Source organism: Salmo salar, unplaced genomic scaffold (genome assembly GCF_965601325.2).
Source record: "Salmo salar unplaced genomic scaffold, fSalSal1 ptg000956l, whole genome shotgun sequence".
Taxonomy (NCBI): Eukaryota; Metazoa; Chordata; class Actinopteri; order Salmoniformes; family Salmonidae; genus Salmo; species Salmo salar.
In genome coordinates, this window is record NW_027675567.1 from 101,216 (window position 1) to 107,500 (window position 6,285).

Consider the following 6,285-nt stretch of genomic DNA (forward strand, 5'->3'; position numbering starts at 1 on the left):
GATTAGGTTAGAAGAGAATGACTCCTCAACCCAAGAGGCCCTGGAGCAGCTGTGATCAGGTTAGAAGAGAATGACTCCTCAACCCAAGAGGCCCTGGAGCAGCTGTGATCAGGTTAGAAGAGACTGACTCCTCAACCCAAGAGGCCTTGGAGCAGCTGTGATCAGGTTAGAAGAGAATGACTCCTCAACCCAAGAGGCCCTGGAGCAGCAGTGAGAAAGCAGCAGTGTGGAAAGAAACGTTTGGGGAAATTTAAAGAAAGTTTCCTGGTAAAGAGGATTGTCTGTTACGTAAAGGGTCAGAGCCACTGAGTGGACAAAATATTAAGGATACCTTCCTAATATTGAGTTACGCCTGGTCAGTTTGTCATGGAAAGAAAAGGTGTCCTTAATGTTTTGTGTAAATTACATAATAATTATACATTTATGGATTGTTTTATGTTGCCTATTGTTTTCTATTTATTCAACCTGCCATCTACCCACCTGGGGACTGAGGGTTATGAGAGAACCCCCACATCACTAGCTTCTCTTTATTCAACCTGCCATCTACCCACCTGGGGACTGAGGGTTATGAGACAACCCCCCCACATCACAAGCTTCTATTTATTCAACCTGCCATCTACCCACCTGGGGACTGAGGGTTATGAGAGAACCCCCACATCACTAGCTTCTCTTTATTCAACCTGCCGTCTACCCACCTGGGGACTGAGGGTTATGAGAGAACCCCCACATCACTAGCTTCTCTTTATTCAACCTGCCATCTACCCACCTGGGGACTGAGGGTTATGAGAGAACCCCCACATCACTAGCTTCTCTTTATTCAACCTGCCATCTACCCACCTGGGGACTGAGGGTTATGAGAGAACCCCCACATCACTAGCTTCTCTTTATTCAACCTGCCATCTACCCACCTGGGGACTGAGGGTTATGAGAGAACCCCCACATCACTAGCTTCTCTTTATTCAACCTGCCATCTACCCACCTGGGGACTGAGGGTTATGAGAGAACCCCCACATCACTAGCTTCTCTTTATTCAACCTGCCATCTACCCACCTGGGGACTGAGGGTTATGAGACAACCCCCACATCACTAGCTTCTCTTTATTCAACCTGCCATCTACCCACCTGGGGACTGAGGGTTATGAGAGAACCCCCACATCACTAGCTTCTCTTTATTCAACCTGCCATCTACCCACCTGGGGACTGAGGGTTATGAAAGAACCCCCACATCACTAGCTTCTCTTTATTCAACCTGCCATCTACCCACCTGGGGACTGAGGGTTATGAGCGAACCCCCACATCACTAGCTTCTCTTTATTCAACCTGCCATCTACCCACCTGGGGACTGAGGGTTATGAGAGAACCCCCACATCACTAGCTTCTCTTTATTCAACCTGCCATCTACCCACCTGGGGACTGAGGGTTATGAGAGAACCCCCACATCACTAGCTTCTCTTTATTCAACCTGCCATCTACCCACCTGGGGACTGAGGGTTATGAGAGAACCCCCACATCACTAGCTTGCATGTTCTGCAGCCTTGTAAAGATAAGGAGGGGACGACTGGGAGGCAGGTTGGCATTTATTGTCATGAATTACATTTTACATTTACATTTTAGTCATTTAGCAGACGCTCTTATCCAGAGCGACTTACAGTCGTGAATGTATAAATTTCATACATTTAAAAAAAAAAAAAATTGTACTGGCCCCCGTGGGAATCGAACCCACAACCCTGGCGTTGCACACACCATGCTCTACAAACTGAGCCACAGGTAAGACTTTATTGTCATGAATCTTGCCCTGGAGGTAGGTTGGCATTTATTGTCATGAATCTTGCCCTGGAGGTAGGTTGGCATTTATTGTCATGAATCTTGCCCTGGAGGCAGGTTGGCATTTATTGTCATGAATCTTGCCCTGGAGGCAGTTCAGCAAAGTGGTTACTAGCTGGCACAGGCACAAAGTAATACAATCCAATTTTAATCCTAACCTCAACCCTAACCACACTGCTAATCCTTCCCTTAAATTAAGACCATAAAACAACATTTTCCACAGCCAATTCTGACTTTGCAGCTGACATATCTAGAGGAAATCGCACAGTTCTGCCTCCAGGTCAAGATTCATGACAAACGTCAACATGAGACAGAGAGAAGCAATGTAAAAATCAATAACGAAATTGTTTCCACTATTAACATGCTTTTTCTTGCTTCAAGTATGTTTTATTATGAAAAGTACAATATATCCATGTATACTTGTACAACTATGGAGCGAATGTCCACATATAATTGTACAATTAGTTTTTCCAACATAAAAGACAAGAAATGATCACATTGGTATTTTAACAGTGTTATTGTAAGAGTTTAAATGTTTAAACAGAGGATACATCTAAAACAGGATAAAACAAGTGCAGTATGTTGTGAGAATGTTACTTTAACGTCGACTCATAACGTCACACTATAACTTCATGGGAGTCTTGTGGAAAGACTGCATGTTGTTTTGGGTGGATTGAGTGACGTCTTCATCAACATTTTGCAGAATATTCCGGTAATATTTTCACCTCTTGTCGGCTGCAGACATTCATAAGGAGTTCCAGTAGTTTATTTGCCATTTGCAGGTATTAAAAGTAATACATACATTGTAATTCCTTGTTGGAGCTCTCTCACATACAGGACAGTACATACCAGCGGAGGCTGCTGAGGGGAGGACGGCTGATAATAATGTCTGGAACAGAGTGAATGAAATGTAACACATGGAAACCACGTGTTTGATACCAACCCACTCATTCCACTCCAGCCATTACAAGCCTGTCCTCCCTAAATAAGGTCCCACCAACCTCCTGTGGTACAAACACAAACAGTAAAATATATCATAAAAAATGCAAAGTGGTAAAAGATCAGAAAATATTACAAGCCTGTCATGTGTGAGTGTCCATTGTGTGTGTGTTCAGTGTGTGTGTCAGTGTGTGTGTCAGTGTGTGTGTGTTTGTGTGTGTCAGTGTTTGTGTGTGTGTCCAGTGAGTGTGTGTGTTTCCAGTGAGTGTGTGTGTTTCCAGTGTGTGTGTGTATTTGCCTAGTGTTTGAGTGTATGTTTGTCCAGTTTGAGTGGGTGGCCAGCGTGTGTGTGTGTGTGTGCCTAGTGTGTGTGTTTGTGTCCAGTGTGTATGTGTCCAGTGTGTGTGTGTGTCCAGAATGTGTGTGTGTGTGTGTCCAGTGTACGTGTTCAGTGTGTGTGTTGAGAGTGTGTGTCTATTTTGTGTATGTCCAGTTTGTGTGTGTGTCCATTTTGTGTCCAGTGTGTGTGTGTTGAGTGTGTGTATATCCAGTGTGTGTGTGTGTGTGGTGTGTGAGTGTGTTGGGTGTGTGTGTTCAGTGTATGTTTATGTGAGTGTGTGTCCAGTTTGTGTCCAGTGTGTGTGTGTGTGTCCAGTGTGTGTCCAGTTTGTGTGTATGGGTGTGTCCAGAATGTGTGTGTGTCCCTTTTGTGTCCAGTGTGTGTGTATGTCAAGTTTATGTCTGGTTTGTGTGTGTGTGTGTGTGTGTCCAGCGTGTGTGTGTCCATTTTGTGTCCAGTGTGTGTGTGTCCATTTTGTTTCCAGTGTGTGTGTGTCCATTTTGTTTCCAGTGTGTGTGTATCCAGTGTGTGTGTGTATGTGTGTGTGTGTCCTGTGTGTTTGGTGTGTCTAGTGTGTGTGTGTGTGTGTCCAGTTTGTGTCCGTGTGTCCAGTGTGTGTGTGTGTGTGTGTGTGTGTCTGTGTCCAGTGTGTGTGTGTATGTGTGTGTGTGTGTGTGTGTGTGTGTGTGTGTCCGTGTGTGTGTGTCCATGTGTGTGTCCGTGTGTCCAGTGTGTGTGTGTGTGTGTGTGTGTCCAGTTATTATTTCAGGGACACTGAAGAGCCAACATTATAAACCCTAAACCCTGGATAGAGGGGCTCAGTGAATGTGGAGGTGAATGTGATCAGGTGGGTCAGTGTGTCAGAGGAGGCTCTATAGAAGGACAGAGTGCCGGCTGACCAGTCCAGATACACTCCTACTCTGTGGGAGCTGGAGGAGGGGACGTCTATGGTAGTGGAGTTATTATTATACCAGCTGGAGGAGGGGACGTCTATGGTAGTGGAGTTATTATTATACCAGCTGGAGGAGGGGACGTCTATGGTAGTGGAGTTATTATTATACCAGCTGGAGGAGGGGACGTCTATGGTAGTGGAGTTATTATTATACCAGCTGGAGGAGGGGACGTCTATGGTAGTGGAGTTATTATTATACCAGCTGGAGGAGGGGACGTCTATGGTAGTGGAGTTATTATTATACCAGCTGGAGGAGGGGACGTCTATGGTAGTGGAGTTATTATTATACCAGCTGGAGGAGGGGACGTCTATGGTAGTGGAGTTATTATTATACCAGCTGGAGGAGGGGACGTCTATGGTAGTGGAGTTATTATTATACCAGCTGGAGGAGGGGACGTCTATGGTAGTGGAGTTATTATTATACCAGCTGGAGGAGGGGACGTCTATGGTAGTGGAGTTATTATTATGCCAGCTGGAGGAGGGGACGTCTATGGTAGTGGAGTTATTATTATACCAGCTGGAGGAGGGGACGTCTATGGTAGTGGAGTTATTATTATACCAGCTGGAGGAGGGGACGTCTATGGTAGTGGAGTTATTATTATACCAGCTGGAGGAGGGGACGTCTATGGTAGTGGAGTTATTATTATACCAGCTGGAGGAGGGGACGTCTATGGTAGTGGAGTTATTATTATACCAGCTGGAGGAGGGGACGTCTATGGTAGTGGAGTTATTATTATACCAGCTGGAGGAGGGGACGTCTATGGTAGTGGAGTTATTATTATACCAGCTGGAGGAGGGGACGTCTATGGTAGTGGAGTTATTATTATACCAGCTGGAGGAGGGGACGTCTATGGTAGTGGAGTTATTATTATACCAGCTGGAGGAGGGGACGTCTATGGTAGTGGAGTTATTATTGTGCCAGGCAATGTAACTGTTGTCAGAGCAGATCAGACTCCAGGACTTGTCATTGTATCCAAGACAACAGTCCTTAACCACTCCTCTCCTGCTGATTCCTTTATATGTCACTCCTATACCAGCCCCCATTATCCCACTCCACTCTACCTCCCCTCTCCCACTCCACTCTACCTCCCAGTAACAGCGCCCAGTCAGACCCTCTCTACACAGCACCTGTCCCCAGTCCTCAAATCTCTCTGGGTGATCAGGATACGGCTGCTCCTCTCTCCTCCATGTCACCTTTCTGTTCTCCTCAGACAGAGAGAGGTGTCTGTTTACTGTGTTTAGGTCCAGTGTGAGATCACAGACATCTGATGGATGAAACCAGACACATTATTAGAAATCATCATCATTCACATTAGAATGTTAACTCACTTTTCACTAATTCATTTAATGTAGATGTTTCTAGGTATCAAAAGGAGAAGTTAAGGTAACTTGAGACTTGTTGAATGATCACATGTTATACTGTATGGTAATATAAAACACACTTATTCACATTAATTACACACACACACACACACACACACACTGTCATATCAACTCTTTGTAAATGTTGGTGTCCCTGATTTGTGCTGCTGTAGAACTACAGCTGATATTTAATATGACCAAGTCAGTAATGATGGTGGTCTTTGACTTAACTTGAATTAAGACTTATTCTTAGTCATATTCTTCACAGCAGTCAACACTCACATTTTCTAATTCCAGGTTTCATTCTGTTCTCTCCACCATGTTCCACACTGTAGCGGTAAGCAGAAGAACAGACAGTCATTGAGGGATACACCTGAACACACACACACACACACACACACACACACACACACACACACACACACACACACACACACACACACACACACACACACACACACACACACACACACACACACACACACACACACACACACACACACACACACTGGACTCACACACACACACACACACACTGGACTCACACACACACACACACACACACACACTGGACTCACACACACACACACACACACACACACACACACACACACACACACAGGACAAATACACACACACACACAAACACGCACTGGTCAAGGTAAGAGCGTTTTCAGTGTATGTGTCCAGTGTGTGTGTGTGTGTGTGTGTGTGTCCAGTGTGTGTGTGTGTGTGAGTCCAGTGTGTGTGTGTGTGTATGTGTGAGTCCAGTGTGTGTGAGTCCAGCGTGTGTGTGAGTGTGTGTGTCCAGTGTGTGTGTGTGTGTGTGTGTGTGTGTGTGTGTGTGTGTGTGAGTCCAGTGTGTGAGT